Genomic DNA, 13,618 nt, shown 5'->3' with positions numbered 1-13,618 from the left:
TTTCCGGACACCGGACAGTGTCTCAGGGGCTACTGTCTATATCGGGATTTTCTCCTTTTCTGTCGCTTACCTCAAAACCTGTCAGCAGGCTGCTGTAGGCTTCGGTCAGTCCGCTCTTGGCGGACTGAACCCTTGCAATCACCGTGCCCATAAGAACACGATGCTTGTCCACAATGGAAGCGCCTCGCAGCGCTTCCAGCAGATTATCTGGTGCCCCTGGTTGGACAGGGGTCACCGGTGGAATACACATACCCCCTTCTTTCGAAGGAAGCTGCATGCCGGATCCCAGATCCGTCTCGATCTCTGGAATCGAGTCCGGTTGAGGGCCGAATTGAGTGCGGCCCTCATCCCCAGTCCCCATGAGAGTTGACTCCCCCTGGTGTTCGGCGACGGGGCTTCACCTTCTGGTGCCCCTCCCCGGCCCGGGAAGGTCCGTTGGGAGAGGACCTCGTCGTCTCCCTTGGCCTTGGGAGAGTATGCGCCCGGTGGCGTCTCGCTGGCCATCTCCTTCGTGTCCAACGAACCCTCTGATGAGGATCGCTGGGAGCTGTTGTGGGCCAGACTGTAATAGCATGATTGATCATGTCAATATGACAAGGACGAGAGGTTAGATCTATGGGCATGTATGAGTCTTAGCACTTACGATGCGGCCCGAGGCCTAGTGCGGGGGCGTCGCTCCGGACTGCTGTCAATGTCCCACGTGGTGTTGACCGCAAGGGTGCCTTTCCCCTTCTTGGGCGTTCCCGCCTCCAGATTCATGGAAGCCGCCCTCTTCTTCTTTCCCTCCTCAGGGGAGGGTTGTTCTCCTCCTCCTCCTCTTCCTCGTCGTCATTCTCAGGGACGGAGGAATGGGTCTCTTCATCTTCGAACGTCACGTCCGAAGCGCCCTTGCAACGGGGGCCACTTTTGGCCCCTTGGCCTTCTTCTCCGGCGCCTTATAGGGTGCCCGCACCAGCATCTTCGCTAAACGCGGGATGACTGGTTCTTCTGGCAGCGGAGCCGGACACTGGATCCGCTTCGCCCTCTCCATCCAGTCCTGAAGAGGCAATGATAAAAGCTCAGACATCATCCTCGAAAACAGGCAAGTAGGGGATGCGTTAAAAATGACGTACCTCGCTGGCGAGGTGGTTAATGTCATGCCCGCGGTCTGAATCTGTGGCCGGTGGTTTCTCGTTGACCTTAAAGAGCAACTTCCAGGCACCTTCGTGAGTGGTCTCGAAGAGCCTTTTCAGGGTGTGGTGCTTCTTCAGGTTGAACTTCCATAGAGGGGGGATTCGGCTTTGGCACGGAAGAATCCGGCGAACTAGCATCACCTGGATTATATCGAAAAGTTTGACATCCTTGTCCACCATGCTTTGAACGCGCATCTGCAACGCTATCAGCTCGTCTGGCGAACACCAGTTCGGGCTCTTCTCGACCCAGGAGGTGAGCCGCATTGGGGCACCGGGGTTGAATTTGGCAGCTGCGGCCTAGTTGGTGCCGCGGGGTTCTGTAATCACTACAAAAAAAATACACTTTCGTGATGATACGTGTTTGTCACAGTAGGTCGCGTTTTTTGTCATGCATGTACATCCATGACAATTTTATGATAGAATCAGGATAGTCATACCTGTGCTGTCGTAGAAGTGTTCCATGACAGTACCAAAATTATCATCACGGAAGTGTCCACTTCCATGACGATAAATCGCGTGTCACAGAAGTGCTTTCGTCAAGGGTGACCGACACGTGGCATCCATCGTAACGGAACGACGTTAAGCTATCGGGTCGGGTTTTGAATCCGATAACCCGTTAACAGCCCCGACCAATTGGGATTTTCCACGTGTAAAATCATCATTGGCTGGAGGAAACACGTGTTGGCTCATCGTTGGGACAGATGTCATCCACTCATTGGACAGAAGGCGCCTATGATACGTCGGCACGTGGCACGGCCCAACAGAGGCCCATTCCTATGAAAAGGCCGGCCTGTTTGACTTGGTCAAAAGGTGGCGGGCCGGCCCATGGAAAGCCTGTTAATGGCCTGTTCGCATATAGCCCATTTATAGCCCGCTAACCCAAGGCCCGTTACGCCCTATCCGAATTAGGCCTAGTAGCGTCATCTGGGCCATCCAATATGATTCCAGCCCGTTTTCACTTCTGGCCCATGTATGGCCCATGACGTCTTTCGGCCCATATGAGGCCCTTCGTAACTCTTGGCACATTAACGGCCCGCGGTAAAACTGGCCCGTAATGAACAGTGTATCACTTTACACCCATTAACGACCCGTGGTGAAACTGGCCCGTAATGAACAGTGTATCACTTTATACCCATTAACGGCCCATTATTCCGTTGGGCCGTTTCCAGCCCATGTTATCTTTCGGCCTTCTAAGAGCCCATTTATTCTTGGGCTCATTTCCAGCATTCGTTTACTTACGGCCCGTTACTGTCATTTTCTGCTTGTGGGCCAAATTCAGCCCGTGGTGACTGTCGGCCCGTTTGTGGCCCGTTAATACGTTGGGCCGTTTTCATAGCGTCATCAAATACAGCCTATTAACGATGGCCCATTATGGTCGGCCCATGAACGGACGATTCCAACTCTAGCCCGTTTACGACCATAATGCGGCCTGTTATTGGCCCATGTTTGGCCAATCGATCATACGGCCCGTATAAGGCCCATTGATGATACGGACCGCAGCAGGCCCATTGTTTCTACGGCCCGTAGAAGGCCCACTGTTTCTACGGCCCGTAGAAGGCCCACTGTTTCTACGGCCCGTAGAAGGCCCACTGGTTCTACGACTTGTAGGAGGCCCAGTGTCACTACAGTAAATATTAGCCCATGGTTATTGTGGCCTAGTTTAAAAAAATAAGTTATTGCAGCCACTAGCAAACCGCGGAAAAAGAACTGCAATGACTACAAGCAAACAAATAAACAAGACAACAAGGAAATAAATAAGCAAGCAACTTACGCTAGGCTATCACGGCTATCACACATATTACATCCACTGGGCATCAAAGTTCGCCACCAGTGCAAATAAACGCGCTGATAAAAGAATATACAAAATTAAGAGCACTTCAGAAGGCACTAGGCCTGGCCAGGTCGGGCCCCCCAAATAGCCAAAGAAGCTGAGTAGACCTCAGTTGTGTCAACGATAGATGCATCAACACTAGATGTATGGCATGATGGTGCGCACAACAGTCATCTGACATCTTCATTGCATCTTTGACTTCAAGTCGGAGCTAAGCTGAAGCAAGCCTTTCCGCTTTAAGTTGAGACTGAATAATTCGAACTGATTGAGGCAGCGACTGCACAGAGGTTGTCTCACACCTGCTGGTGAGTAGCTTCAACTCACTGTCTTCATCAAGACAGGACCTTGGGGTCATCTCGCTATCCTCAAGATGGTTTGGCTCACTATCTTCCCTAAAGTTCTGCCTGGCGTAAGAGATACGACTCTGAAAGAGAAACAAGGAGACACATAACACGTTTCACAATTATATAAGCAAATAACTGGATCTGTTCTGCATAAGGAACATGTTTTTACAACTACAATTGGAAACTGGTAGTTGTTGCAAACATCCAATCAGATGTAAACAGCAAAGCAAACAGCAGTGGAGGAAATGATGCCTATCCAAATCTATACTAGAACAAAGTTTGAAGGCTTGAGAAGGATGAACTTACATTACATGTTAACACGGGATGGACAAAGCCCTTCTAAATGTTGATGGAAGGATAATTCAATAAATTCCCCAAAGAAAATTCTTTATAAGCGTTGCCATTATTCTACATTTTGCAAAGAGTAAATATAGATCAAATAATATTGGCAGAAACAGAGGATAATGAAGCTCAGGTGCAGACTGATGATACATAATCAAATAGCAATTAATTAAGTACAGCGTTACAAGGCAAAAGGGAGAGAGGTACTGACAAGAGCAATGCAGAGCCCAATATTGTTTTGAGATCGTATGATCCTTTGAGCAAGGAGATTCATCTGAAATTAGTTTTCATACTAGAGAGAAGGTAAGGCACAAGCAGAAATTTAGGAGTTCAAATTTTGAATTGATATCATAGGCAGTACCTGACGGTGGGCTCCCAGCAGTTCTAATAGGGGTTTGGCCACTGGAGTAGGGGTAAAGTGTGGTACAGTTGGGCCTGTGTTTTCTGTGGCTGCTGATCTATCTGATTTAACAGGTATCACTACCTTTTCCAAATACGTAGTTTGTACTCCTTGAGGATCTGCACTCACCCTATTCCTTTTGGACATCTATTACGAAAGAACAACATTTGACTGGAAAAACATAGTGTGACGACACATGGAATAGGTACAGAAAATGGATAGGTATGGCATATACTCATATATGATGCTTAAACTAAGCAGATGGTGTAACAAAGTAGAAGTAATGCAAGAGGTCAGATGCAAAATATGTGCGACCAATACAACTTTGCAAAGTTAGAGCAAGCACCTTGATGGGTGTATAAGATAGGCCATCCTCCACCATGCCAAGTTTGTTAGCCAGTGGACTGTTCCGCAATATTCCTCTCGTGCGCCCATTCTCATATTCATTTTGATAATGTTCAATATCTGACATGCATGAAAACATAAAAACAAGTGAGATTTTCTTTGTAATGCATAAGTGATTCTAATCCAATACTGCCTCCCTGTAAACCCCTTTGTGCTATCTCTGCAGTTCTTTTAAGAGATGCCATGCATGCTGTAATTTGTTGTGTGCATTAATATAATGTGGCCTACTACTCAAAATATGAGAGCTCCAGAAGTGATGACACTTCGCAGATGACAGCTTCAACATATAGTAAAGAAGAACAAGTCGACCTGACCTGAAAGATTCAAAATATACTAAGGGAGAACAACTCGACCTGACCAGTCGACCGCAAGAGAAGAGTATCATCTTAAAGAAGAGCAGAAGAGCAAGCAGATTGAAGATATTACAAGTCTTTCAATACAATGTCGGTTGGCCACCCATGATGAACCAGAGCGCACAGAGAAATACTATTCTTTCTGGTCTCTCCATATGTGGCTCGCATGCATTTCGAAACTAAAGTAGGAACATTTAGCTAACCAATTAAACATCTCTCAGTTTTACTAATATCAGCAATAATATCAGATATGAATGTGTACAACTAAGCTTGTTTAGCTCGATGGGTGGAGCAGTGCTATTACGACATGAACCACGTAGGCTGATTGTGGTCATCATAAAATGGGGGAACCATAAGCATGATGAGTACAGTGTTGACCGTGGCAGTTGGATGGCAGATCTGAAGCTGCAAACCGCGCAAAGGGTAGTTAGCAACCGATGTTTGCTTTGAAATAACAACTAAGATTTGGTATGGACAAGAAAGTACGGTCAACAAGTGACAAAGAAATGCAATTATGCTGTCTCTCTATATGTCACGACATGCATTTGGAAACTCAAGTGGGACCTTTAGCTAACCAATTAAATGTGTCGGTTAACTGATATCAGTATCATATCACAATCAAATTTTAACAACTAAGCTTTCGAATTCTGAGTGTTGTGTTGTTTAGCTTGAAGGGTGGAGTAATGCTAGTACGACAGAAAGCACCTACGCAGATCATAGTAGAGTAGATAAAAGGGGAAAACCCTAAGCATCAAGAGAAAAACCAGGAAAGTGGAACTAGCTGGACCAGTGGGTGGCGCACATGCTTTTTGAAACGAATATAGGAACATTAGGTGACCAATTAAACGTTCTCTATTTTAGTGATATGAGCATCATATCAGATTCGTATTTCAACACGTAAGCTTTGGGTTGAGGTCTTGAGGAGCAGTGCTAGCACGACAAGAAGCACCTACGATGATGGTAGTGAATATAAAGGGGGGAAACCATAAGCTTTACGAGTATAGTGCCCGTGCCATGGCGGATCTGAATGTGCAAACTGGACAAAGCTACTTCGCAACCAATGTTTGCTTTCAACTAGCCACTACAATTTGGTACGGACAAGAAAAGTACAGTAAACAAATTACGACCTATTTTCCGGGTGAGATCAATAACTTAAGCACATATGGGAGAGTACCACCTCTCTTGCGACGCCGTGTAGGCCTATGCTGATACGTTGAGGGTGCTGCGGGTGCGATGGCTGTCGGCGGTGGGGAAGAAGACTTTAGACGGCAGACGACCGGGTCGGGGGATATATTCTGTTGTCGTCGACGAGGCGGTCGTAGGAGCGGCAACGGCAAGGTGGACGACGGCGCCGATGAAGCGAGAGGAGGCGATGAAAGGATCCTGGTCCAGCGCCATGGATGAGAGACGTCCATCTCTTGCAGTGGACGACGGGGTAGGGGTAGCGGCTCCGGCAAGGTGGAGGATGGGGTGGCGGACGGAGGAGGCTGGCCGCATTGCAGAGGTTGTCGTGCCGCCGACGGTTTATGAATGGGGAAATGGAGGGGAGGGGGGATCTCAAACTTTGGGACGCGCTTCTCTGAAGTGTGGGAAAGTTACGAACTTATCCCCCGTTTAAAATTTTGGACATCGCGTCGGTTGGGGATAGGACAGTAATCTCGCATCTCCCAAATATTTGCCGGTAACTATTTTGGGCGAGGAGAGGGTGTTTTGCCGCCCACGGTGTATGATCGGGGCTGACAGGTAGGGCGGTTGTGTCACGTCTGAGTGAAGTTACACATATGCCCCTATTTAAAATATTAGCCTACATCGATTTCGGACGAGGAGAGTTTGTTTTGCCGCCCACCATGTATGAATGAGGAAATGGAGGAAGAGACACATGTCTTTCGGACGAGCTTGAATCAAATGTGTTTTGCCGCCCACGATTGGGCCCACCGTGTCTGAATGGGCTCAGAGGCCGTCGTGTCACGTCTGATTGAAGTTACTAGTCTACCCCTATCGACAGCAGTGTAAATCCAGTCGATAGGGATGTCAAGTGTCAGGGGTAGACAATAATTTCCATCTCGCAAACACTTGCTTCGGGCAGCCCACAAATTATAGTGGGTGTTTAGCCGCTTCGTTCAAAACTTGGGAGAATTAGCATTCACGTTTGCCCTGGGCCCTGGCAAACTAAATTTAAATCCAATTTGTATTCAATTATGAATATCCATAGATAATTCTACATTTTGTTATTTATTTCTTCAAAACCACAACAAAGATTTATTCCACCTTTATATATGATTATGATTTAGAAATGCCGTGATCTTCGAATTTAGTAGGTTGGATACACTCTGAGTCAAACAGTTATTTCATCCAATACAATATGCTCACATGAAAAACAGTTCACCTTATGTCAATCATACAAGTACTGAGGATTACCTCGCCTAAAAAATTCGGATCATTACAACACATGAACAACATAGGGGGTCTTGCAACATAATCCATTCAGAGACATGAAACAACATGCAAGTACAATAATCTAATGGCAATTTCAACTGGTATCTAAAGAAGAACCGAGATTACCTTGGGCTTCAGATAGCAGAAACAGCAGGACCTCCTTCATCTTCAAATGCAACATTCTTACTTCCTCCAATTCTTGGGTTGCTTGCATAATGCGTGCCGCTAATTCCGTAATTTCTAGCCTCAAGATAAAGATTACCTCATTCATGGCAGCCACACCATCTCTTTCTGCCTCTAGTAGAGCCTCAAGCACTATAATATCTGTGCTCAGACTGTTCTCCGGCGGTGTTGCCTCTGAACTGCTACCATCTGGTAACATGGATGGCGCACTGCTTCCACAAATAGATTCTGGGGTTGTACATTGTGTCCTAGTGTGAACGGCATCCTGAAAGGTTTCCGCTGGACATAAGTAAGAGATAGTTATCGTATGATCCAGGCAGTAAGCTTACATGGTAAACGACAGACGAATTATTACCAAGCATGGCAAGCTATATTTAAATGGTTCAAAGCAGCATCAGCCGAAAAGAAATTAAAATGGTAAGATGAAACTAGGGATGTAAGTGGCAAATAAACGACATCCGCCAGTCCCATCTAGTTAGTTTTTGCTACCTCCCTAGTTCATTTTCCTCAAAAAACAAAAACTCTTTTGAACTATCATACCACTAGTGGACTTTAATCGGGATTAAACGGGACCCAGTTGACATCCCTAGTTGAAAGGGAGAGTACCACCGCTATATTTAAGTTGCCAAGGCATCTAAGCAGTTGAAATAATGTGAGAAATCACTTAACAGTGTGGCCTCATATAAACTACGAAGACAGTCTTGTGATGAAGTTGAGAGGAAAAGTTAAGGACTCAAATGAAATAGGCATGCATTTCTTTACGATAGTACAACAGACACTGTTGACATATTGGCCAACTCAGGTATAGCGTAACAACAAACAAGCATTCGAATCAAGCAATACATCAAAGCAGACAACTGAACTATTTGTAATTCAGTAGGATTACAGGTTGAGGGCACAAGCCAAGAAAGCAGCCCACTCGCATTACATATCACATGTACTAAAACACACTAGCTTATCATATGTTGATGTGAAGCCTCGCTGCTGTTGCAATGTTCTTTGAAGATATCGTCTGCATCCCGTGGTTGCAAATCTAGTTGTTGTAGTTTATTCTGCACCCTCTATTTAGGTAAAATTAATTTTAATCGCATGCACTGGTCCGAATTGATCATCAATGGTTCATCTAAACTAATGAAAGAAGGGTGTGTGCATACACGACAATATATCCGCTTCCCTCTATTTTTATGCTTGTTCGAGGTGCCAGCCCCAAAAGAACAAATATTTTGCTTGATGGGGTTGGCAGCTCCATAATTAATAGAAGCATCAAATTAGTCACGCAACTTGGGAAGATCAAGAACACACAAACAAGTAATGAACAGAGGCTTGGAGCAGTGATGTAATAGCTAGCATCAGAAAATGTAGGGTAAAACGAACAAAAAGCAGCGGAACCACATGCTAGATTGCTGATGTGTAATTAAGCATAGAGAACATTAAGCAGTCTGATGGAACCAACAGGTGGCATCAGAACAACACCATTATCATAAATATAGCATTCAAGAAGTAAAATAGCAGGCAGTGATATCTAGGAAGTACAGTAATACTCCCTCCGTTCCAAAATAGATGACTCAACTTTGTACTAACTTCAGTACAAAGTTAGTACAAAGTTGGGTCATCTATTTTGGAACGGAGGGAGTACTTAGGACAAAACTAAAGCATATTAACTATATGTGCACTGGTATGTAATTTGGCACATGTAACATGTTCACTGCCAAAAGTATGGCCCTACAGGTGCAAGCAGAATAACGCATCTCATGAAAAACTGAATGATGCCCTGAAGAAATTCAAAGGTGCGGTGCTTATGCTAGGAAAGTGAACGTAGGCGCCGGCCGTTGGATAATAGTACCTGATTCTCGGCGGCGTATGGGTATCGTTGTCATACTTGATAGCTACGGATCGTCGATGGTGCTCGTGTTGCGGTTGAGTTTGGGCCGGCTGTCGCCGTCGCTGAAGCGGCTCCGGTGCTACGGTTGCGGCGCCTGTCGACATACAAGAAAGCTCATCTGTGGTAAGTGAACAGTTGCACGATAAAGAGAAAAACCAAAGGAGTACAAATCGAAATAACCTGATGAGGCTGCGGCATAGGTAAAGTAGGGCCGGTGGAGTTGAATATGGCGTCCGTGGAGCGGGTCCGGTGCAGTGGACGAAGGCTTCGGCGGGCGCGTTGTACAGTGCTTTTGGTGAGGCGGATCTGTTGCGGCGGACGAGGGCTTGTATGAAGCGCCAGCGAAGGGGCAGACGAGGGAGTCAGTGAAGGGCCTACACTGTGGTGGACGAGGGCGCCGGTTAAGCAGATCTGGTGCGGTGGACCATGATGGCAGTCAAGGAGATCTGGAGCGGTAGAGAAGCCAGTCGCTGAAGCGGCTCCGATGAAGTGGTGAGTTGGCAGTTGGGGGTTCCAAGGTGCGTAAGGTAGATCCGGCGAGGTGTGAGGTCCACCGCTGCGGCAGAGGACTAGATTCGGCGGCTTGCCGTGGTTGGGGGTCGGGGAGGGGAAGGGGAGGGGCTCTGGAGAAGAATGTTGGGGGCAAAGAGGGGAAAACAATGGAGTTACCAAAGCAGCCCTTTTCCGTTCATGTGGCAGGGGTAAAACAGAAATATCGCAGGGCTAAACTTTCGGGCGCATGATATTTCGATGTGAGCGGGAAGTTTGAAAGCTTTTGGCGCCTAAAATTATAAGTATTCTGCTCTCGTACGGCCGACTATGATATCATGGCCGGCAATTTGTTTGTTTTGCACGCAAAAAAAGTGCATGTTTTGAAAATCAATGTCTACAACTCGAAACTTAGATTGTCCATTCAATTCAAATATGCATCATTGAGCTACTACAAGCAAATACCATCAAATATGCATCATTGAGCTACTACAAGCAAATACCATCAATTCAAATGAAATTCCAAATGTGTTTATCCTAAATATGATGACAAAAGCAAAAATGTGTATGTGTATGAATAAAGTGGATGACTATAAAGTTTGAACATGCCCGTATGTGTATATCTCTAGGTTTGATATATGAATTTGAAATCACGAAATCCCTGCTTAAAAATGTACCTCCGTTTAAATGAATTACAAAAGCTAATGATGGAGTCGAATTCCAAAATTCCAATCTTAGGTTTGTAATTCTGGTACATCAAGGTATATCACGCATGTTCAAAAGTATCGTTATCTCATAGTCCAAACTGTGGAACAAATTGATCAACCATGAGTGCACAATATCTCAATTACGCTAAAGTCCCTCAAATATAGACACCTCACTCTTTATCTGAAGCCAACCCCCCTCGCCCCCACACACACATAGAGAAGTCATTCTCTCCCCCAAACACCAACACACGAGCACATTAACACCCCTCTCTCTTGTAAAGTCCGGACCCCAATATAGGTCTCTATCACTTTGTCTCTCGGGCATGCACACATCTCTTCCCTCACTCTCTAGGTCTCCCGCTATCTCTCTTACCCAAGCACACGCACTATGTAGAGTGTATATTTCCCATACACACAAAACGTCGCCCCCAAATGTCTATCTCCCTAGTTATGTGGTTCTCGCGCACTCACCTCACACACCACCACCACTGCAAACAAGCACACTTTGTCTCCTTGTGCACCACTCTCCTCTTTCTATCTCTCCCACATGCGGATCCGCCCCAGCTCCTTCCCTGTATACATATATGTCGTGACTCTTTCCATAGCTCCCTAATGTATCATCGTTCTCGATTTCGCACATTGTTCTCTACACCATCTATTCTAGATCTCTCATGAAGTCCCTATCACACACACGATGACTCGCTTCCCTTGCGTCTCCGTACATAGGCCAATTTCGAACAACATCAACATTGTCTCCCTATCTATACGCCATTTATGGACACAAACGACCCCTCTCGCCCCCTCTCTTCCTCTCTCTCTCTCCCTCTCCGTCGCTAGCTCTCTCTCTCTATCGCTCTCACACCCCTCTCCCACACACACACTCGATGTCTCTTCCAAATAGTCTGCTCCCCCCGCCCGCACCCGTGCTATCCCGCTACTACACATGTCACACCATTCCCCTTCCCTTATACTAGGTTTACATCATCAGTGGTCTCTATACTCCACATACACACACTCCCTCTCACACACAAACGCGTGCACAAACACACACAGACACGCACAAACACCCATTTATCTGGATCCTCATCTCTCCCCATGTCCGCATGTGTATCTCACACACTCACTCTCTAATTATGTATATGTGTCTCCACGTTACACAACACAAAGCCCCATGTACATGTCTGTCTCTATCCTCCACACACATAGACACAAAGAATATGTTAGCATTGCCTCAGTCTCTAACATATCACACATGCACTCTCTCTCTCTCTCTCTCTCTCTCTCTCTCTCGCAAACACGCTCAACAAGGGTTTCCCCATGAAAAACTTACCGTCTATTCATCAACAGTCGTGGAAGTACGGCGAACACGAGACGTGAAAAAGAATAAATCTACACGTGCTTAGATCACCTAGTATGACTACTAGGACTAGAGCAAGCCAAAAAGCGCGCCGCCGTCACCCCCTCCTTATCGGGATGGGAAAATCTTTGTTTTACACAGTCGAGAAGTCATTGTGCTAAGGCCCCACATGTCAAGGCGTTGAATGGAATGTAGAATCTAGTTTACGGAAGCAAGTATCAATAATACGTTTGTATCTTCATAGTTATATTTCTTCTCTTATAAAAAACCGAGTTGGTGATGATGGTACGTGTGCCATCTTGCAATATAGATCGTCCGATCTATATCTGACGGATGGAAATTAAACTAAAAGATACCCGCACCCCTCTCCACATTTGCAGACAAGGCCTTCCCTCGTTCATCCTTATCTCCAACAAACCTCATTGTTGAGCAATTAAGAAAGGAAGCCTCTGGAACAAACTGGCCTGGTGTCCGCTGCCGGCGTCGTCAATCCCCATGCCTCCGCTCAGTCCGACCACCAATCACCACCACACCCCACTCCTCTTCACCTTATCTCATATTTCTCGAGATATCATTAGTTTTTACACATGGGGCTACTCCCGCAAGGGTCAATCACAACAAGTGTTTTATAAAAAAATGCATCTTGATGTTCCGTGCAATGCACAGATCTTGCTAGTACTCCTACACAAGACTAAGTTGGTGATGATGGTGTGTCTGCCATCCATCGTTTCTGACCATTAGATCTACATCTAACGACTGTGAGGTAAGTTGTTGCCTTTTCTCACCAACATCCCACTTGTCTACCAATATGCAGAAAAACCCATAATTAGTATCTTAAAACCAACCACATCCCTCCCTGCCCTCACCAAAATAGCCCAAGGAATATATTCTAATTGAAACATAATATATCTCTAGTGACATATGTATATCAAAATTAGAGTGTTTTGTATCAAGTTTGTGAATAACTATTATTCTAATTATGATTCATTGCAACGCACATGAACATTGCTAGTATTTCCAACCATGCATTTTTTTCCTAGTATTCCATAGTTTCGAGTTTTCCATCAAGATATTAGCCACTCATGGTTGATATTTACTTTTAATCATGTACACATATGCACTATGTAACTAGCATTGCTTATTGGCTTCCAAAGCTTAAATTTCACTCCTACTTACAATATGTAGAGTATTTAACAAAAAACTACCACTTTCAACCAGCCCTAGGAAGAATCTATTGTACAAAAATAGCAAAAACATACCCAAAATTTCTTAATCCACGCCAAAAACTACTACCTAGTACTCCTACCGATTAGGTTCGTTTAAACCCATTTATGACAGGGTTGGCCCACACATCTGTGCTGACGAGGCAGCTTAAACCAACACACATTTTGTTTGACCGTTGACACGAGGGACCCACATCTGACCTTCTATCCTGTTATTCCCCCTCAAATCATTAATTTTCCTAAACATTACTTCAAACAGTACTGATGCGTGTTCGTCGGTGGCGCCGGTGATGAGCGAGTTGGCCGCCGCTCCGCCGGACGGGCCGGACGCTGCGCTGGCCTCCGCACGGGTTGGCAGGCTGTCCCGAGCATGACTCACGAGCGAGCAAGCCGCCGCGCTGGCCTTCGCCCGAGCTAGATGGCTGGCCTTAGCGTGGCGCGCGCGAGCAAGCCGCCGCACTGCCGTGCCAATCTAGCTAGCAAACCTTGCAGAC

This window comes from Triticum aestivum, chromosome 2D (assembly GCF_018294505.1).
Source record: "Triticum aestivum cultivar Chinese Spring chromosome 2D, IWGSC CS RefSeq v2.1, whole genome shotgun sequence".
NCBI lineage: Eukaryota > Viridiplantae > Streptophyta > Magnoliopsida > Poales > Poaceae > Triticum > Triticum aestivum.
Note: the sequence above shows the minus strand (reverse complement) of the source record.